The 18,818-nt window shown below is 40.6% G+C and overlaps 29 non-coding genes and 4 pseudogenes across 29 annotated transcripts; all 33 read left to right on the top strand.

The window, feature by feature from the left end:
• Window positions 1-280: 280 nt before the first annotated feature.
• LOC130618295 (5S ribosomal RNA) lies at window positions 281-398 on the top strand. The gene has a single exon (XR_008979369.1). It is a non-coding gene; the product is annotated as a 5S ribosomal RNA (ribosomal RNA).
• A 452-nt stretch (window positions 399-850) lies between these two features.
• LOC130618260 (5S ribosomal RNA) lies at window positions 851-969 on the top strand. Its single transcript, XR_008979334.1, has one exon. It is a non-coding gene; the product is annotated as a 5S ribosomal RNA (ribosomal RNA).
• A 450-nt stretch (window positions 970-1,419) lies between these two features.
• On the top strand, window positions 1,420-1,538 carry LOC130618630 (5S ribosomal RNA; annotated as a pseudogene).
• Window positions 1,539-1,988: 450 nt separating this feature from the next.
• On the top strand, window positions 1,989-2,106 carry LOC130618139 (5S ribosomal RNA). The gene has a single exon (XR_008979214.1). It is a non-coding gene; the product is annotated as a 5S ribosomal RNA (ribosomal RNA).
• A 450-nt stretch (window positions 2,107-2,556) lies between these two features.
• LOC130615918 (5S ribosomal RNA) lies at window positions 2,557-2,675 on the top strand. Its single transcript, XR_008977004.1, has one exon. It is a non-coding gene; the product is annotated as a 5S ribosomal RNA (ribosomal RNA).
• A 426-nt stretch (window positions 2,676-3,101) lies between these two features.
• Window positions 3,102-3,220, top strand: LOC130617781 (5S ribosomal RNA). Its single transcript, XR_008978857.1, has one exon. It is a non-coding gene; the product is annotated as a 5S ribosomal RNA (ribosomal RNA).
• A 449-nt stretch (window positions 3,221-3,669) lies between these two features.
• Window positions 3,670-3,787, top strand: LOC130617764 (5S ribosomal RNA). Its single transcript, XR_008978841.1, has one exon. It is a non-coding gene; the product is annotated as a 5S ribosomal RNA (ribosomal RNA).
• A 450-nt stretch (window positions 3,788-4,237) lies between these two features.
• On the top strand, window positions 4,238-4,356 carry LOC130618261 (5S ribosomal RNA). The gene has a single exon (XR_008979335.1). It is a non-coding gene; the product is annotated as a 5S ribosomal RNA (ribosomal RNA).
• A 450-nt stretch (window positions 4,357-4,806) lies between these two features.
• Window positions 4,807-4,925, top strand: LOC130618456 (5S ribosomal RNA; annotated as a pseudogene).
• Window positions 4,926-5,375: 450 nt separating this feature from the next.
• Window positions 5,376-5,494, top strand: LOC130615792 (5S ribosomal RNA). Its single transcript, XR_008976878.1, has one exon. It is a non-coding gene; the product is annotated as a 5S ribosomal RNA (ribosomal RNA).
• Window positions 5,495-5,920: 426 nt separating this feature from the next.
• On the top strand, window positions 5,921-6,039 carry LOC130617755 (5S ribosomal RNA). The gene has a single exon (XR_008978832.1). It is a non-coding gene; the product is annotated as a 5S ribosomal RNA (ribosomal RNA).
• A 449-nt stretch (window positions 6,040-6,488) lies between these two features.
• LOC130618187 (5S ribosomal RNA) lies at window positions 6,489-6,606 on the top strand. Its single transcript, XR_008979262.1, has one exon. It is a non-coding gene; the product is annotated as a 5S ribosomal RNA (ribosomal RNA).
• A 450-nt stretch (window positions 6,607-7,056) lies between these two features.
• Window positions 7,057-7,175, top strand: LOC130616989 (5S ribosomal RNA). The gene has a single exon (XR_008978067.1). It is a non-coding gene; the product is annotated as a 5S ribosomal RNA (ribosomal RNA).
• A 450-nt stretch (window positions 7,176-7,625) lies between these two features.
• LOC130615306 (5S ribosomal RNA) lies at window positions 7,626-7,744 on the top strand. The gene has a single exon (XR_008976395.1). It is a non-coding gene; the product is annotated as a 5S ribosomal RNA (ribosomal RNA).
• Window positions 7,745-8,194: 450 nt separating this feature from the next.
• LOC130616586 (5S ribosomal RNA) lies at window positions 8,195-8,313 on the top strand. Its single transcript, XR_008977667.1, has one exon. It is a non-coding gene; the product is annotated as a 5S ribosomal RNA (ribosomal RNA).
• A 450-nt stretch (window positions 8,314-8,763) lies between these two features.
• Window positions 8,764-8,882, top strand: LOC130617628 (5S ribosomal RNA). Its single transcript, XR_008978705.1, has one exon. It is a non-coding gene; the product is annotated as a 5S ribosomal RNA (ribosomal RNA).
• Window positions 8,883-9,332: 450 nt separating this feature from the next.
• LOC130616401 (5S ribosomal RNA) lies at window positions 9,333-9,451 on the top strand. Its single transcript, XR_008977483.1, has one exon. It is a non-coding gene; the product is annotated as a 5S ribosomal RNA (ribosomal RNA).
• Window positions 9,452-9,901: 450 nt separating this feature from the next.
• On the top strand, window positions 9,902-10,020 carry LOC130617814 (5S ribosomal RNA). Its single transcript, XR_008978890.1, has one exon. It is a non-coding gene; the product is annotated as a 5S ribosomal RNA (ribosomal RNA).
• A 450-nt stretch (window positions 10,021-10,470) lies between these two features.
• LOC130618324 (5S ribosomal RNA) lies at window positions 10,471-10,589 on the top strand. Its single transcript, XR_008979397.1, has one exon. It is a non-coding gene; the product is annotated as a 5S ribosomal RNA (ribosomal RNA).
• A 450-nt stretch (window positions 10,590-11,039) lies between these two features.
• On the top strand, window positions 11,040-11,158 carry LOC130616005 (5S ribosomal RNA). Its single transcript, XR_008977090.1, has one exon. It is a non-coding gene; the product is annotated as a 5S ribosomal RNA (ribosomal RNA).
• A 450-nt stretch (window positions 11,159-11,608) lies between these two features.
• LOC130617629 (5S ribosomal RNA) lies at window positions 11,609-11,727 on the top strand. Its single transcript, XR_008978707.1, has one exon. It is a non-coding gene; the product is annotated as a 5S ribosomal RNA (ribosomal RNA).
• Window positions 11,728-12,177: 450 nt separating this feature from the next.
• LOC130617232 (5S ribosomal RNA) lies at window positions 12,178-12,296 on the top strand. Its single transcript, XR_008978309.1, has one exon. It is a non-coding gene; the product is annotated as a 5S ribosomal RNA (ribosomal RNA).
• A 450-nt stretch (window positions 12,297-12,746) lies between these two features.
• LOC130617100 (5S ribosomal RNA) lies at window positions 12,747-12,865 on the top strand. Its single transcript, XR_008978177.1, has one exon. It is a non-coding gene; the product is annotated as a 5S ribosomal RNA (ribosomal RNA).
• Window positions 12,866-13,315: 450 nt separating this feature from the next.
• Window positions 13,316-13,434, top strand: LOC130617358 (5S ribosomal RNA). The gene has a single exon (XR_008978436.1). It is a non-coding gene; the product is annotated as a 5S ribosomal RNA (ribosomal RNA).
• A 450-nt stretch (window positions 13,435-13,884) lies between these two features.
• On the top strand, window positions 13,885-14,003 carry LOC130616745 (5S ribosomal RNA). The gene has a single exon (XR_008977825.1). It is a non-coding gene; the product is annotated as a 5S ribosomal RNA (ribosomal RNA).
• Window positions 14,004-14,445: 442 nt separating this feature from the next.
• Window positions 14,446-14,564, top strand: LOC130618540 (5S ribosomal RNA; annotated as a pseudogene).
• A 450-nt stretch (window positions 14,565-15,014) lies between these two features.
• On the top strand, window positions 15,015-15,133 carry LOC130617663 (5S ribosomal RNA). Its single transcript, XR_008978740.1, has one exon. It is a non-coding gene; the product is annotated as a 5S ribosomal RNA (ribosomal RNA).
• A 450-nt stretch (window positions 15,134-15,583) lies between these two features.
• On the top strand, window positions 15,584-15,702 carry LOC130619082 (5S ribosomal RNA). Its single transcript, XR_008979825.1, has one exon. It is a non-coding gene; the product is annotated as a 5S ribosomal RNA (ribosomal RNA).
• A 442-nt stretch (window positions 15,703-16,144) lies between these two features.
• LOC130618283 (5S ribosomal RNA) lies at window positions 16,145-16,263 on the top strand. Its single transcript, XR_008979357.1, has one exon. It is a non-coding gene; the product is annotated as a 5S ribosomal RNA (ribosomal RNA).
• Window positions 16,264-16,705: 442 nt separating this feature from the next.
• Window positions 16,706-16,824, top strand: LOC130618284 (5S ribosomal RNA). The gene has a single exon (XR_008979358.1). It is a non-coding gene; the product is annotated as a 5S ribosomal RNA (ribosomal RNA).
• Window positions 16,825-17,274: 450 nt separating this feature from the next.
• On the top strand, window positions 17,275-17,393 carry LOC130616837 (5S ribosomal RNA). Its single transcript, XR_008977917.1, has one exon. It is a non-coding gene; the product is annotated as a 5S ribosomal RNA (ribosomal RNA).
• Window positions 17,394-17,843: 450 nt separating this feature from the next.
• Window positions 17,844-17,962, top strand: LOC130618533 (5S ribosomal RNA; annotated as a pseudogene).
• Window positions 17,963-18,412: 450 nt separating this feature from the next.
• LOC130617337 (5S ribosomal RNA) lies at window positions 18,413-18,531 on the top strand. The gene has a single exon (XR_008978415.1). It is a non-coding gene; the product is annotated as a 5S ribosomal RNA (ribosomal RNA).
• The last annotated feature ends 287 nt before the right edge of the window (window positions 18,532-18,818 follow it).

Below are 18,818 nucleotides of genomic sequence, written 5' to 3' on the forward strand. Positions count from 1 at the left end.
GCGTCAGACAAAGAAAATGGCGATGTAGTTACTTTGCTAATTAACTTTGTCATATGAAAATTAAGTCTGAAAGTACACTAGATTGCCTTCGTTGGAACTTTTTACCGGTAATCTTAAAGCGCATGGTTGTCGCTAATAATGGATAGTGCTTGAAAAGAGCTTTCAAATGCACATAAACACGACCTATTTCGGATAATCCAGTCAAGAAATATGACCTTTAAAGTTTAAACCATTTTCGATGTAATGTGCTAATAAATCGTAGATATCTGCCCGTTTGTTTGTCTACGACCATACCACGATGAACACACCTGTTCTCGTCCGATCACGGAAGTCAAGCATCGTCAGGCCGGGGTAGTACTTGGATGGGGACAGCCTGGGAGCTCCCGGTGTCGTAGGCTATTGACTTTTTCACGTTACATTATTTATTATTACGAATGTGACGTATCTTTTTTACGCAATAGCCGCTGAGTAAATCAAGTAAGGGACATGATTAGAAGTTGCTTTCCCTTCAAAACGGCTACAATCTGGCTGCAATAAATGCGCCACGTCGCAAATGAATGGATTACGAGCGTCAGACAAAGAAAATAGCGATGTAGTTAATTTGCTAATTAACTTTGTCATATGAAAATTAAGTCTGAAAGTACCCTTGATTGCCTTCGTTTGAACTTTTTACCGGAAATCTCTTAAAGCGCCTGGTTGTCGTAAATAATAGTTAACGCTTGAAAAGAGCTTTCAAATGCACATAAACACGACCTATTTCGGATAATCCAGTCAAGAAATATGACCTTTAAAGTTTGAACCATTTCCGATGTAATGTGCTAATAAATCGTAGATATCTGCCCGTATGCTTGTCTACGACCATACCACGATGAACACACCTGTTCTCGTCCGATCACGGAATTTAGGCATCTTTGGGCCGGGATAGTACTTGGATGGGGGACCGCCTGGGAACTCCCGGTGTCGTAGGCTATTGACTTTTTCACGTTACATTATTTATCATTACGACTGTGACGTATCTTTTTTACGCAATAGACGCTGAGTAAATCAAGTAAGGGACGTGATTAGAAGTTTCTTTCCCTTCAAAACGGCTACAATCTTGCTGCAATAAATGTGCCACGACGCAAGTGAATGGATTACGAGCGTCAGACAAAGAAAATGGCGATGTAGTTAATTTGCTAATTAACTTTGTCATATGAAAATTAAGTCTTAAAGTACCCTTGATTGCCTTCGTTGGAACTTTTTACCGGAAATCTTAAAGCGCATGGTTGTCGTAAATAATGGATAGCGCTTGAAAAGAGCTTTCAAATGCACATAAACACGACCTATTTCGGATAATCTAGTCAGGAAATATGACCTTTAAAGTTTAAACCATTTTCGATGTAATGTGCTAATAAATCGTAGATATCTGCCCGTTTGTTTGTCTACGACCATACCACGATGAACACACCTGTTCTCGTCTGATAACGGAAGTTAAGCATCATCGGGCCGGGATAGTACTTGGAGGCGGGACCGCTTGGGAACTCCCGGTGTCGTAGGCTATTGACTTTTTCACGTTACATTATTTATCATTACGACTGTGACGTATCTTTTTTACGCAATAGCCGCTGAGTAAATCAAGTAAGGGACATGATTAGAAGTTTCTTTCCCTTCAAAACGGCTACAATCTTGCTGCAATAAATGCGCCACGTCGCAAATGAATGGATTACGAGCATCAGACAAAGAAAATGGCGATGTACTCACTTTGCTAATTAACTTTGTCATATCAAAATTAAGACTGAAATTACACTAGATTGCCTTCGTTGGAACTTTTTACCGGAAATCTTAAAGCGCATTTTTGTCGCTAATAATGGATAGCGCTTGAAAAGAGCTTTCAAATGCACATAAACACGACCTATTTCGGATAATCCAGTCAAGAAATATGACCTTTAAAGTTTAAACCATTTTCGATGTAATGTGCTAATAAATCGTAGATATCTGCCCGTTTGTTTGTCTACGACCATACCACGATGAACACACCTGTTCTCGTCCGATCACGGAAGTTAAGCATCGTCGGGCCGGGATAGTACTTGGATGGGGAACGCCTGGGAACTCCCGGTATCGTAGGCTATTGACTTTTTCACGTTACATTATTTATCATTACGAATGTGACGTATCTTTTTCACGCAATAGCCGCTGAGTAAATCATGTAAGGGACATGATTAGAAGTTGCTTTCCCTTCAAAACGGCTACAATCTTGCTGCAATAAATGCGCCACGTCGCAAATGAATGGATTACGAGCGTCAGACAAAGAAAATGGCGATGTACTGACTTTGCTAATTAATTTTGTCATATGAAAATTAAGTCTGCAAGTACCCTAGATTGCCTTCGTTGGAACTTTTTACCGGAAATCTTAAAGCGCGTGGTTGTGGTAATTAATGGATAGCGCTTGAAAAAAGCTTTCAAATGCACATAAACACGACCTATTTCAGATGATCCAGTCAAGAAATATGACCTTTAAAGTTTAAACCATTTTCGATGTAATGTGCTAGTAAATCGTAGATATCTGCCCGTTTGTTTGTCTACGACCATACCACGATGAACACACCTGTTCTCGTCTGATCACGGAAGTTAAGCATCGTCGGGCCGGGATAGTACTTGGATGGGGGACCGCCTGGGAACTTCCGGTGTCGTAGGCTATTGACTATTTCACGTTTTATTATTTATCATTACGACTGTGACGTATCCTTTTTACGCAATAGCCGCTGAGTAAATCAAGTAAGGGACATGATTAGAAGTTTCTTTCCCTTCAAAACGGCTACAATCTTGCTGCAATAAATGCGCCACGTCGCAAATGAATGGATTACGAGCATCAGACAAAGAAAATGGCGATGTAGTTACTTTGCTAATTAACTTTGTCATATGAAAATTTAGTCTGCAAGTACCCTAGATTGCCTTCGTTGGAACTTTTTACCGGAAATCTTAAAGCGCATTATTGTCGTAAAGAATCGATAGCGCCTAAAAAGAGCTATTTCCGATCACCCAGTCAAAAAATATGACCTTTGAAGTTTGAACCATTTGCGACGTAATGTGCTAATAAATCGTAGATATCTGCCCGTATGCTTGTCTACGACCATACCACGATGAACACACCTGTTCTCGTCCGATCACGGAAGTTAAGCATCTTCGGGCCGTGATAGTACTTGGATGGGGGACCGCCTGGGAACTCCCGGTGTCGTAGGCTATTGACTTTTTCACGTTACCTTATTTATCATTACGACTGTGACGTATCCTTTTTACGCAATAGACGCTGAGTAAATCAAGTAGGGTACGGGATTAGAAGTTTCTTTCCCTTCAAAACGGCTACAATCTTGGTGCAATAAATGCGCCACGACGCAAGTGAATGGATTACCAGCGTCAGACAAAGAAAATGGCGATGTAGTTAATTTGCTAATTAACTTTGTCATATGAAAATTAAGTCTTAAAGTACCCTTGATTGCCTTCGTTGGAACTTTTTACCGGAAATCTTAAAGCGCATGGTTGTCGTAAATAATGGATAGCGCTTGAAAAGAGCTTTCAAATGCACATAAACACGACCTATTTCGGATAATCCAGTCAAGAAATATGACCTTTAAAGTTTAAACCATTTTCGATGTAATGTGCTAATAAATCGTAGATATCTGCCGTTTGTTTGTCTACGACCATACCACGATGAACACACCTGTTCTCGTCCGATCACGGAAGTTAAGCATCGTCGGGCCGGGATAGTACTTGGATGGGGAACGCCTGGGAACTCCCGGTGTCGTAGGCTATTGACTTTTTCACGTTACATTATTTATCATTACGAATGTGACGTATCTTTTTTACGCAATAGCCGCTGAGTAAATCAAGTAAGGGACATGATTAGAAGTTGCTTTCCCTTCAAAACGGCTACAATCTTGCTGCAATAAATGCGCCACGTCGCAAATGAATGGATTACGAACGTCAGACAAAGAAAATGGCGATGTACTTACTTTGCTAATTAACTTTGTCATATGAAAATTAAGTCTGCAAGTACCCTAGATTGCCTTCGTTGGAACTTTTTACCGGTAATCTTAAAGCGCCTGGTTGTCGTAAATAATAGTTAACGCTTGAAAAGAGCTTTCAAATGCACATAACAACGACCTATTTCGGATAATCCAGTCAAGAAATATGACCTTTAAAGTTTGAACCATTTCCGATGTAATGTGCTAATAAATCGTAGATATCTGCCCGTATGCTTGTCTACGACCATACCACGATGAACACACCTGTTCTCGTCCGATCACGGAATTTAGGCATCTTTGGGCCGGGATAGTACTTGGATGGGGGACCGCCTGGGAACTCCCGGTGTCGTAGGCTATTGACTTTTTCACGTTACATTATTTATCATTACGACTGTGACGTATCTTTTTTACGCAATAGACGCTGAGTAAATCAAGTAAGGGACGTGATTAGAAGTTTCTTTCCCTTCAAAACGGCTACAATCTTGCTGCAATAAATGCGCCACGACGCAAGTGAATGGATTACGAGCGTCAGACAAAGAAAATGGCGATGTAGTTAATTTGCTAATTAACTTTGTCATATGAAAATTAAGTCTTAAAGTACCCTTGATTGCCTTCGTTGGAACTTTTTACCGGAAATCTTAAAGCGCATGGTTGTCGTAAATAATGGATAGCGCTTGAAAAGAGCTTTCAAATGCACATAAACACGACCTATTTCGGATAATCTAGTCAGGAAATATGACCTTTAAAGTTTAAACCATCTTCGATGTAATGTGCTAATAAATCGTAGATATCTGCCCGTTTGTTTGTCTACGACCATACCACGATGAACACACCTGTTCTCGTCCGATAACGGAAGTTAAGCATCATCGGGCCGGGATAGTACTTGGAGGGGGGACCGCTTGGGAACTCCCGGTGTCGTAAGCTATTGACTTTTTCACGTTACATTATTTATCATTACGACTGTGACGTATCTTTTTTACGCAATAGCCGCAGAGTGAATCAAGTAAGGGACATGATTAGAAGTTTCTTTCCCTTAAAAAGGGCTACAATCTTGCTGCAATAAATGCGCCACGTCGCAAATCAATGGATTAAGAGCGTCAGACAAAGAAAATGGCGATGTAGTTACTTTGCTAATTAACTTTGTCATATGAAAATTAAGTCTGAAAGTACACTAGATTGCCTTCGTTGGAACTTTTTACCGGTAATCTTAAAGCGCATGGTTGTCGCTAATAATGGATAGCGCTTGAAAAGAGCTTTCAAATGCACATAAACACGACCTATTTCGGATAATCCAGTCAAGAAATATGACCTTTAAAGTTTAAACAATTTTCGATGTAATGTGCTAATAAATCGTCGATATCTGCCCGTTTGTTTGTCTACGACCATACCACGATGAACACACCTGTTCTCGTCCGATCACGGAAGTTAAGCATCGTCGGGCCGGGATAGTACTTGGATGGGGAACCGCCTGGGAACTCCCGGTGTCGTAGGCTATTGACTTTTTCACGTTACATTATTTATCATTACGACTGTGACGTATCCTTTTTACGCAATAGCCGCTGAGTAAATCAAGTAAGGGACATGATTAGAAGTTGCTTTCCCTTCAAAACGGCTACAATCTTGCTGCAATAAATGCGCCACGTCGCAAATGAATGGATTACGAGCATCAGACAAAGAAAATGGCGATGTAGTTACTTTGCTAATTAACTTTGTCATATGAAAATTTAGTCTGCAAGTACCTTAGATTGCCTTCGTTGGAACTTTTTACCGGAAATCTTAAAGCGCATTATTGTCGTAAAGAATCGATAGCGCTTAAAAAGAGCTATTTCCGATCACCCAGTCAAAAAATATGACCTTTGAAGTTTGAACCATTTGCGACGTAATGTGCTAATAAATCGTAGATATCTGCCCGTATGCTTGTCTACGACCATACCACGATGAACACACCTATTCTCGTCCGATCACGGAAGTTAAGCATCTTCGGGCCGGGATAGTACTTGGATGGGGGACCGCCTGGGAACTCCCGGTGTCGTAGGCTATTGACTTTTTCACGTTACATTATTTATCATTACGACTGTGACGTATCCTTTTTACGCAATAGACGCTGAGTAAATCAAGTAGGGTACGTGATTAGAAGTTTCTTTCCCTTCAAAACGGCTACAATCTTGCTGCAATAAATGCGCCACGACGCAAGTGAATGGATTACCAGCGTCAGACAAAGAAAATGGCGATGTAGTTAATTTGCTAATTAACTTTGTCATATGAAAATTAAGTCTTAAAGTACCCTTGATTGCCTTCGTTGGAACTTTTTACCGGAAATCTTAAAGCGCATGGTTGTCGTAAATAATGGATAGCGCTTGAAAAGAGCTTTCAAATGCACATAAACACGACCTATTTCGGATAATCCAGTCAAGAAATATGACCTTTAAAGTTTAAACCATTTTCGATGTAATGTGCTAAAAAATCGTAGATATCTGCCGTTTGTTTGTCTACGACCATACCACGATGAACACACCTGTTCTCGTCCGATCACGAAAGTTAAGCATCGTCGGGCCGGGATAGTACTTGGATGGGGAACGCCTGGGAACTCCCGGTGTCGTAGGCTATTGACTTTTTCACGTTACATTATTTATCATTACGAATGTGACGTATCTTTTTTACGCAATAGCCGCTGAGTAAATCAAGTAAGGGACATGATTAGAAGTTGCTTTCCCTTCAAAACGGCTACAATCTTGCTGCAATAAATGCGCCACGTCGCAAATGAATGGATTACGAGCGTCAGACAAAGAAAATGGCGATGTACTTACTTTGCTAATTAACTTTGTCATATGAAAATTAAGTCTGCAAGTACCCTAGATTGCCTTCGTTGGAACTTTTTCTCGGAAATCTTAAAGCGCGTGGTTGTGATAATTAATGGATAGCGCTTGAAAAAAGCTTTCAAATGCACATAAACACGACCTATTTCGGATGATCCAGTCAAGAAATATGACCTTTAAAGTTTAAACCATTTTCGATATAATGTGCTAATAAATCGTAGATATCTGCCCGTTTGTTTGTCTACGACCATACCACGATGAACACACCTGTTCTCGTCCGATCACGGAAGTTAAGCATCGTCGGGCCGGGATAGTACTTGGATGGGGAACCGCCTGGGAACTTTCGGTGTCGTAGGCTATTGACTTTTTCACGTTTTATTATTTATCATTACGACTGTGACGTATCTTTTTTACGCAATAGCCGCTGAGTGAATCAAGTAAGGGACATGATTAGAAGTTTCTTTCCCTTGAAAAGGGCTACAATCTTGCTGCAATAAATGCGCCACGTCTCAAATGAATGGATTAAGAACGTCAGACAAAGAAAATGGCGATGTAGTTACTTTGCTAATTAACTTTGTCATATGAAAATAAAGTCTGAAAGTACACTAGATTGCCTTCGTTGGAACTTTTTACCGGTAATCTTAAAGCGCATGGTTGTCGTTAATAATGGATAGCGCTTGAAAAGAGCTTTTAAATGCACATAAACACGACCTATTTCGGATAATCCAGTCAAGAAATATGACCTTTAAAGTTTAAACAATTTTCGATGTAATGTGCTAATAAATCGTCGATATCTGCCCGTTTGTTTGTCTACGACCATACCACGATGAACACACCTGTTCTCGTCCGATCACGGAAGTTAAGCATCGTCGGGCCGGGATAGTACTTGGATGGGGGACCGCCTGGGAACTCCCGGTGTCGTAGGCTATTGACTTTTTCACGTTACATTATTTATCATTACGACTGTGACGTATCTTTTTTACGCAATAGCCGCTGAGTGAATCAAGTAAGGGACATGATTAGAAGTTTCTTTCCCTTAAAAAGGGCTACAATCTTGCTGCAATAAATGCGCCACGTCGCAAATGAATGGATTAAGAGCGTCTGATAAAGAAAATGGCGATGTAGTTACTTTGCTAATTAACTTTGTCATATGAAAATTAAGTCTGAAAGTACACTAGATTGCCTTCGTTGGAACTTTTTACCGGTAATCTTAAAGCGCATGGTTGTCGTTAATAATGGATAGCGCTTGAAAAGAGCTTTTAAATGCACATAAACACGACCTATTTCGGATAATCCAGTCAAGAAATATGACCTTTAAAGTTTAAACAATTTTCGATGTAATGTGCTAATAAATCGTCGATATCTGCCCGTTTGTTTGTCTACGACCATACCACGATGAACACACCTGTTCTCGTCCGATCACGGAAGTTAGGCATCGTCGGGCCGGGATAGTACTTGGATGGGGGACCGCCTGGGAACTCCCGGTGTCGTAGGCTATTGACTTTTTCACGTTACATTATTTATCATTACGACTGTGACGTATCTTTTTTACGCAATAGCCGCTGAGTGAATCAAGTAAGGGACATGATTAGAAGTTTCTTTCCCTTAAAAAGGGCTACAATCTTGCTGCAATAAATGCGCCACGTCGCAAATGAATGGATTAAGAGCGTCTGATAAAGAAAATGGCGATGTAGTTACTTTGCTAATTAACTTTGTCATATGAAAATTAAGTCTGAAAGTACACTAGATTGCCTTCGTTGGAACTTTTTACCGGTAATCTTAAAGCGCATGGTTGTCGTTAATAATGGATAGCGCTTGAAAAGAGCTTTCAAATGCACATAAACACGACCTATTTCGGATAATCCAGTCAAGAAATATGACCTTTAAAGTTTAAACCATTTTCGATGTAATGTGCTAATAAATCGTAGATATCTGCCCGTTTGTTTGTCTACGACCATACCACGATGAACACACCTGTTCTCTTCCGATCACGGAAGTTAAGCATCGTCGGGCCGGGATAGTACTTGGATGGAGGACCGGCTGGGAACTTCCGGTGTCGTAGGCTATTGACTTTTTCACGTTTTATTATTTATCATTACGACTGTGACGTATCTTTTTTACGCAATAGCCGCTGAGTGAATCAAGTAAGGGACATGATTAGAAGTTTCTTTCCCTTAAAAAGGGCTACAATCTTGCTGCAATAAATGCGCCACGTCGCAAATGAATGGATTAAGAGCGTCAGACAAAGAAAATGGCGATGTAGTTGCTTTGCTAATTAACTTTGTCATATGAAAATTAAGTCTGCAAGTACCCTAGATTGCCTTCGTTGGAACTTTTTACCGGAAATCTTAAAGCGCATTATTGTCGTAAAGAATCGATAGCGCTTAAAAAGAGCTTTCAAATGCACATAAACACGACCTATTTCCGATCACCCAGTCAAGAAATATGACCTTTAAAATTTGAACCATTTTCGATGTAATGTGCTGATAAATCGTAGATATCTGCCCGTATGCTTGTCTACGACCATACCACGATGAACACACCTGTTTTCGTCCGATCACGGAAGTTAAGCATCGTTGGGCCGGGATAGTACTTGGATGGGGCACCGCCTGGGAACTCCCGGTGTCGTAGGCTATTGACTTTTTCACGTTACATTATTTATCATTACGACTGTGATGTATCTTTTTTACGCAATAGCCGCTGAGTAAATCAAGTAAGGGACGTGATTGGAAGTTTCTTTCCCTTCAAAACGGCTACAATCTGGCTGCAATAAATGTGCCACGTCGCAAATGAATGGATTACGAGCGTCAGACAAAGAAAATGGCGATGTAGTTAATTTGCTAATTAACTTTGTCATATGAAAATTAAGTCTATAAGTGCCCTAGATTGCCTTCGTTGGAACTTCTTACCGGAAATCTTAAAGCGCATTATTGTCGTAACGAATCGATAGCGCTTAAAAAGCGCTTTCAAATGCACATAAACACGATCTATTTCCGATCACCCAGTCAAGAAATATGACCTTTAAAGTTTGAACCATTTTCGATGTAATGTGCTAAAAAAACGTAGATATCTGCCCGTATGCTTGTCTACGACCATACCACGATGAACACACCTGTTCTCGTTCGATCACGGAAGTTAAGCATCGTCGGGCCGGGATAGTACTTGGATTGGGGACCGCCTCGGAACTCCCGGTGTCGTAGGCTAATGACTTTTTCACGTTACATTATTTATCATTACGACTGTGACGTATCTTTTTTACGCAATAGCCGCTGAGTAAATCAAGTAAGGGACAGGATTAGAAATTGCTTTCCCTTCAAAACGGCTACAATCTTGCTGCAATAAATGCGCCACGTCGCAAATGAATGGATTAGGAGCATCAGAAAAAGAAAATGGCGATGTAGTTGCTTTGCTAATTAACTTTGTCATATGAAAATTAAGTCTGCAAGTACCCTTGATTGCCTTCGTTGGAACTTTTTACCGGAAATCTTAAAGCGCATTATTGTCGTAAAGAATCGATAGCGCTTAAAAACCGCTTTCAAATGCACATAAACACGACCTATTTCCGATCACCCAGTCAAGAAATATGACCTTTAAAGTTTGAACCATTTTAGATGTAATGTGCTAATAAATCGTAGATATCTGCCCGTATGCTTGTCTACGACCATACCACGATGAACACACCTTTTCTCGTCCGATCACGGAAGTTAAGCATCGTCGGGCCGGGATAGTACTTGGATGGGGCACCGCCTGGGAACTCCCGGCGGCGTAGGCTATTGACTTTTTCACGTTACATTATTTATCATTACGACTGTGACGTATCTTTTTTACGCAATAGCCGCTGAGTAAATCAAGTAAGGGACGTGATTAGAAGTTTCTTTCCCTTCAAAACGGCTACAATCTGGCTGCAATAAATGCGCCACGTCGCAAATGAATGGATTACGAGCGTCAGACAAAGAAAATGGCGATGTAGTTAAATTGCTAATTAACTTTGTCATATGAAAATTAAGTCTGCAAGTACACTAGATTGCCTTCGTTGGAACTTTTTACCGGTAATCTTAAAGCGCATGGTTGTCGTTAATAATGGATAGCGCTTGAAAAGAGCTTTCAAATGCACATAAACACGACCTATTTCGGATAATCCAGTCAAGAAATATGACCTTTAAAGTTTAAACAATTTTCGATGTAATGTGCTAATAAATCGTCGATATCTGCCCGTTTGTTTGTCTACGACCATACCACGATGAACACACCTGTTTTCGTCCGATCACGGAAGTTAAGCATCGTCGGGCCGGGATAGTACTTGGATGGGGGACCGCCTGGGAACTCCCGGTGTCGTAGGCTATTGACTTTTTCACGTTACATTATTTATCATTACGACTGTGACGTATCTTTTTTACGCAATAGCCGCTGAGTGAATCAAGTAAGGGACATGATTAGAAGTTTCTTTCCCTTAAAAAGGGCTACAATCTTGCTGCAATAAATGCGCCACGTCGCAAATGAATGGATTAAGAGCGTCTGATAAAGAAAATGGCGATGTAGTTACTTTGCTAATTAACTTTGTCATATGAAAATTAAGTCTGAAAGTACACTAGATTGCCTTCGTTGGAACTTTTTACCGGTAATCTTAAAGCGCATGGTTGTCGTTAATAATGGATAGCGCTTGAAAAGAGCTTTCAAATGCACATAAACACGACCTATTTCGGATAATCCAGTCAAGAAATATGACCTTTAAAGTTTAAACCATTTTCGATGTAATGTGCTAATAAATCGTAGATATCTGCCCGTTTGTTTGTCTACGACCATACCACGATGAACACACCTGTTCTCTTCCGATCACGGAAGTTAAGCATCGTCGGGCCGGGATAGTACTTGGATGGAGGACCGGCTGGGAACTTCCGGTGTCGTAGGCTATTGACTTTTTCACGTTTTATTATTTATCATTACGACTGTGACGTATCTTTTTTACGCAATAGCCGCTGAGTGAATCAAGTAAGGGACATGATTAGAAGTTTCTTTCCCTTAAAAAGGGCTACAATCTTGCTGCAATAAATGCGCCACGTCGCAAATGAATGGATTAAGAGCGTCAGACAAAGAAAATGGCGATGTAGTTGCTTTGCTAATTAACTTTGTCATATGAAAATTAAGTCTGCAAGTACCCTAGATTGCCTTCGTTGGAACTTTTTACCGGAAATCTTAAAGCGCATTATTGTCGTAAAGAATCGATAGCGCTTAAAAGGAGCTTTCAAATGCACATAAACACGACCTATTTCCGATCACCCAGTCAAGAAATATGACCTTTAAAATTTGAACCATTTTCGATGTAATGTGCTGATAAATCGTAGATATCTGCCCGTATGCTTGTCTACGACCATACCACGATGAACACACCTGTTTTCGTCCGATCACGAAAGTTAAGCATCGTTGGGCCGGGATAGTACTTGGATGGGGCACCGCCTGGGAACTCCCGGTGTCGTAGGCTATTGACTTTTTCACGTTACATTATTTATCATTACGACTGTGATGTATCTTTTTTACGCAATAGCCGCTGAGTAAATCAAGTAAGGGACGTGATTGGAAGTTTCTTTCCCTTCAAAACGGCTACAATCTGGCTGCAATAAATGTGCCACGTCGCAAATGAATGGATTACGAGCGTCAGACAAAGAAAATGGCGATGTAGTTAATTTGCTAATTAACTTTGTCATATGAAAATTAAGTCTATAAGTGCCCTAGATTGCCTTCGTTGGAACTTCTTACCGGAAATCTTAAAGCGCATTATTGTCGTAACGAATCGATAGCGCTTAAAAAGCGCTTTCAAATGCACATAAACACGATCTATTTCCGATCACCCAGTCAAGAAATATGACCTTTAAAGTTTGAACCATTTTCGATGTAATGTGCTAAAAAAACGTAGATATCTGCCCGTATGCTTGTCTACGACCATACCACGATGAACACACCTGTTCTCGTTCGATCACGGAAGTTAAGCATCGTCGGGCCGGGATAGTACTTGGATGGGGGACCGGCTCGGAACTCCCGGTGTCGTAGGCTAATGACTTTTTCACGTTACATTATTTATCATTACGACTGTGACGTATCTTTTTTACGCAATAGCCGCTGAGTAAATCAAGTAAGGGACAGGATTAGAAATTGCTTTCCCTTCAAAACGGCTACAATCTTGCTGCAATAAATGCGCCACGTCGCAAATGAATGGATTAGGAGCATCAGAAAAAGAAAATGGCGATGTAGTTGCTTTGCTAATTAACTTTGTCATATGAAAATTAAGTCTGCAAGTACCCTTGATTGCCTTCGTTGGAACTTTTTACCGGAAATCTTAAAGCGCATTATTGTCGTAAAGAATCGATAGCGCTTAAAAAGCGCTTTCAAATGCACATAAACACGACCTATTTCCGATCACCCAGTCAAGAAATATGACCTTTAAAGTTTGAACCATTTTAGATGTAATGTGCTAATAAATCGTAGATATCTGCCCGTATGCTTGTCTACGACCATACCACGATGAACACACCTGTTCTCGTCCGATCACGGAAGTTAAGCATCGTCGGGCCGGGATAGTACTTGGATGGGGCACCGCCTGGGAACTCCCGGCGGCGTAGGCTATTGACTTTTTCACGTTACATTATTTATCATTACGACTGTGACGTATCTTTTTTACGCAATAGCCGCTGAGTAAATCAAGTAAGGGACGTGATTAGAAGTTTCTTTCCCTTCAAAACGGCTACAATCTGGCTGCAATAAATGCGCCACGTCGCAAATGAATGGATTACGAGCGTCAGACAAAGAAAATGGCGATGTAGTTAAATTGCTAATTAACTTTGTCATATGAAAATTAAGTCTGCAAGTACACTAGATTGCCTTCGTTGGAACTTTTTACCGGTAATCTTAAAGCGCATGGTTGTCGTTAATAATGGATAGCGCTTGAAAAGAGCTTTCAAATGCACATAAACACGACCTATTTCGGATAATCCAGTCAAGAAATATGACCTTTAAAGTTTAAACAATTTTCGATGTAATGTGCTAATAAATCGTCGATATCTGCCCGTTTGTTTGTCTACGACCATACCACGATGAACACACCTGTTTTCGTCCGATCACGGAAGTTAAGCATCGTCGGGCCGGGATAGTACTTGGATGGGGCACCGCCTGGGAACTCCCGGTGTCGTAGGCTATTGACTTTTTCACGTTACATTATTTATCATTACGACTGTGATGTATCTTTTTTACGCAATAGCCGCTCAGTAAATCAAGTAAGGGACGTGATTGGAAGTTTCTTTCCCTTCAAAACGGCTACAATCTGGCTGCAATAAATGCGCCACGTCGCAGATGAATGGATTAAGAGCGTCAGACATGCGATGCAGTTACTTTGCTAATTAACTTTGTCATATGAAAATTAAGTCTGAAAGTACCCTAGATTGCCTTCGTTAGAACTTTTTACCGGAAATCTTAAAGGGCATGGTTGTCGTAAATAATGGGTAGCTCTTGAAAAGAGCTTTCAAATGCACATAAACACGACCTATTTCGGATAATCCCGTCAAGAAATATGACCTTTAAAGTTTGAACCATTTTCGATGTAATGTGCTAATAAATCGTAGATATCTGCCCGTATGCTTTTATACGACTATACCACGATGAACACACCTGTTCTCGTCCGATCACAGAAGTTAAGCATCGTCAGGCCGGGATAGTACTTGGATGGGGCACCGCCTGGGAACTCCCGGCGGCGTAGGCTATTGACTTTTTCACGTTACATTATTTATCATTACGACTGTGACGTATCTTTTTTACGCAATAGCCGCTGAGTAAATCAAGTAAGGGACGTGATTAGAAGTTTCTTTCCCTTTAAAACGGCTACAATCTGGCTGCAATAAATGCGCCACGTCGCAAATGAATGGATTACGAGCGTCAGACAAAGAAAATGGCGATGTAGTTAATTTGCTAATTAACTTTGTCATATGAAAATTAAGTCTGCAAGTACCCTAGATTGCCTTCGTTGAAACTTTTTACCGGAAATCTTAAAGCGCATTATTGTCGTAAAGAATCGATAGCGCTTAGAAAGAGCTTTCAAATGCACATAAACACGATCTATTTCCGATCACCCAATCAAGAAATATGACCTTTAAAGTTTGAACCATTTTTGATGTAATGTGCTAATAAATCGTAGATATCTGCCCGTATGCTTGTCTACGACCATACCACGATGAACACACCTGTTCTCGTCCGATCACGGAAGTTAAGCATCGACGGGCCGGGATAGTACTTGGATGGGACACCGCCTGGGAACTCCCGGCGGCGTAGGCTATTGACTTTTTCACGTTACATTATTTATCATTAAGACTGTGACGTATCTTTTTTACGCAATAGCCGCTGAGTAAATCAAGTAAGGGACGTGATTAGAAGTTTCTTTCCCTTCAAAACGGCTACAGTCTGGCTGCAATAAATGCGCGACGTCGCAAATGAATGGATTACGAGCGTCAGACAAAGAAAATGGCGATGTAGTTAATTTGCTAATTAACTTTGTCATATGAAAATTAAATCTGAAAGTACCCTAGATTGCCTTCGTCGGAACTTTTTACCGGAAATTTTAAAGCGCATGGTTGTCGTAAATAATGGATAGCGCTTAAAAAGAGCTTTCAAATGCACATGAACACGAACTATTTCCGATCACCCAGTCAAGAAATATGACCTTTAAAGTTTGAACCATTTTCGATGTAATGTGCTAATAAATCGTAGATATCTGCCTGTATGCTTGTCTACGACCATACCACGATGAACACACCTGTTCTCGTCCGATCACGGAAGTTAAGCATCGTCGGGCCGGGATAGTACTTGGATGGGGGACCACCTGGGAACTCCCGGTGTCGTAGGCTATTGACTTTTTTACGTTACATTATTTATCATTACGACTGTGACGTATCTTTTTTACGCAATAACCGCTGAATAAATCAAGTAAGGGACGTGATTAGAAGTTTCTTTCCCTTCAAAACGGCTACAATCCTGCTGCAATAAATGCGCCACGTCGCAGATGAATGGATTAAGAGCGTCAGACATGCGATGCAGTTACTTTGCTAATTAACTTTGTCATATGAAAATTAAGTCTGAAAGTACCCTAGATTGCCTTCGTTAGAACTTTTTACCGGAAATCTTAAAGGGCATGGTTGTCGTAAATAATGGGTAGCTCTTGAAAAGAGCTTTCAAATGCACATAAACACGACCTATTTCGGATAATCCCGTCAAGAAATATGACCTTTAAAGTTTGAACCATTTTCGATGTAATGTGCTAATAAATCGTAGATATCTGCCCGTATGCTTTTATACGACTATACCACGATGAACACACCTGTTCTCGTCCGATCACGGAAGTTAAGCATCGTCGGGCCGGGATAGTACTTGGATGGGGGACCGCCTTGGAACTGCCGGTGTCGTAGGCTATTGACTTTTTCACGTTAAATTATTTATCATTACGACTGTGACGTATCTTTTTTACGCAATAACCGCTGAATAAATCAAGTAAGGGACGTGATTAGAAGTTTCTTTCCCTTCAAAACGGCTACAATCCTGCTGCAATAAATGCGCCACGTCGCAGATGAATGGATTAAGAGCGTCAGACATGCGATGCAGTTACTTTGCTAATTAACTTTGTCATATGAAAATTAAGTCTGAAAGTACCCTAGATTGCCTTCGTTAGAACTTTTTACCGGAAATCTTAAAGGGCATGGTTGTCGTAAATAATGGGTAGCTCTTGAAAAGAGCTTTCAAATGCACATAAACACGACCTATTTCGGATAATCCCGTCAAGAAATATGACCTTTAAAGTTTGAACCATTTTCGATGTAATGTGCTAATAAATCGTAGATATCTGCCCGTATGCTTTTATACGACTATACCACGATGAACACACCTGTTCTCGTCCGATCACGGAAGTTAAGCATCGTCGGGCCGGGATAGTACTTGGATGGGGGACCGCCTTGGAACTGCCGGTGTCGTAGGCTATTGACTTTTTCACGTTAAATTATTTATCATTACGACTGTGACGTATCTTTTTTACGCAATAGCCGCTGAGTAAATCAAGTAAGGGACGTGATTAGAAGTTTCTTTCCCTTCAAAACGGCTACGATCTGGCTGCAATAAATGCGCCACGTAGCAAATGAATGGATTACGAGCGTCAGACAAAGAAAATGGCGATGTAGTTAATTTGCTAATTAACTTTGTCATATGAAAATTAAGTCTGAAAGTACCCTAGATTGCCTTTGTTGGAACTTTTTACCGGAAGTTTTAAAGCGCATGGTTGTCGTAAATAATGGATAGTGCTTGAAAAGAGCTTTCAATTGCACATAAACACGACCTATTTCGGATAATCCAGTCAAGAAATATGACCTTTAAAGTTTGAACCATTTTCGATGTAATGTGCTAATAAATCGTAAATATCTGCCGGTATGCTTGTCTACGACCATACCACGATGAACACACCTGTTCTCGTCCGATCACGGAAGTTAAGCATCGTCGGGCCGAGATAGTACTTGGATGGGGAACCGCCTGGGAACTCCCGGTGTCGTAGGCTATTGACTTTTTCACGTTACATTATTTATCATTACGACTGTGACGTATCTTTTTTACGCAATAGCCGCTGGGTAAATCAAGTAAGGGACGTGATTATAAGTTTCTTCCCCTTCAAAACGGCTAAAATCTGGCTGCAATAAATGCGCCACGTCGCAAATGAATGGATTACGAGCGTCATACAAAGAAAATGGCGATGTAGTTAATTTGCTAATTAACTTTGTCATATGAAAATTAAGTCTGCAAGTACCCTAGATTGCCTTCGTTGGAACTTTTTACCGGAAATCTTAAAGCGCATTATTGTCGTAAAGAATCGATAGCGCTTGAAAAGAGCTTTCAAATGCACATAAACACGACCTATTTCGGATAATCTAGTCAGGAAATATGACCTTTAAAGTTTAAACCATTTTCGATGTAATGTGCTAATAAATCGTAGATATCTGCCCGTTTGTTTGTCTATGACCATACCACGATGAACACACATGTTCTCGTCCGATCACGGAAGTTAAACATCGTCGGGGCGGGATAGTACTTGGAGGGGGGACCGCCTGGGAACTCCCGGTGTCGTAGGCTATTGACTTTTTCACGTTACATTATTTATCATTACGACTGTGACGTATCTTTTTTACGCAATAGACGCTGAGTAAATCAAGTAAGGGACATGATTTGAAGTTGCTTTCCCTTCAAAACGGCTACAATCTTGCTGCAATAAATGCGCCACGTCGCAAATGAATGGATTACGAGCATCAAACAAAGAAAATGGCGATGTAGTTGCTTTGCTAATTAACTTTGTCATATGAAAATTAAGTCCGCAAGTACCCTAGATTGCCCTCGTTGGAACTTTTTACCGGAAATCTTAAAGCGCATTATTGTCGTATAGAATCGATAGCGCTTAAAAAGACCTTTCAAATGCACATAAACACGACCTATTTCCGATCACCCAGTCAAGAAATATGACCTTTAAAGTTTGAACCATTTTCGATGTAATGTGCTAATAAATCGTAGATATCTGCCCGTATGCTTGTCTACGACCATACCACAATGAACACACCTGTTCTCGTCCGATCACGGAAGTTAAACATCGTCGGGCCGGGATAGTACTTGGATGGAGGACCGCCTGGGAACTCCCGGTGTCGTAGGCTATTGACTTTTTCACGTTACATTATTTATCATTACGACTGTGACGTATCTTTTTTACGCAATAGCCGCTGAGTAAATCAAGTAAGGGACGTTATTAGAAGTTTCTTTCCCTTCAAAACGGCTACAATCTTGCTGCAATAAATGCGCCACGTCGCAAATGAATGGATAACGAGCATCAGACAAAGAAAATGGCGATGTACTCACTTTGCTAATTAACTTTGTCATGTGAAAATTAAGTCTGCAAGTACCCTAGATTGCCTTCGTTGGAACTTTTTACCGGAAATCTTAA

The sequence above is a fragment of the Hydractinia symbiolongicarpus genome, chromosome 11 (genome assembly GCF_029227915.1).
Source record: "Hydractinia symbiolongicarpus strain clone_291-10 chromosome 11, HSymV2.1, whole genome shotgun sequence".
Taxonomy (NCBI): Eukaryota; Metazoa; Cnidaria; class Hydrozoa; order Anthoathecata; family Hydractiniidae; genus Hydractinia; species Hydractinia symbiolongicarpus.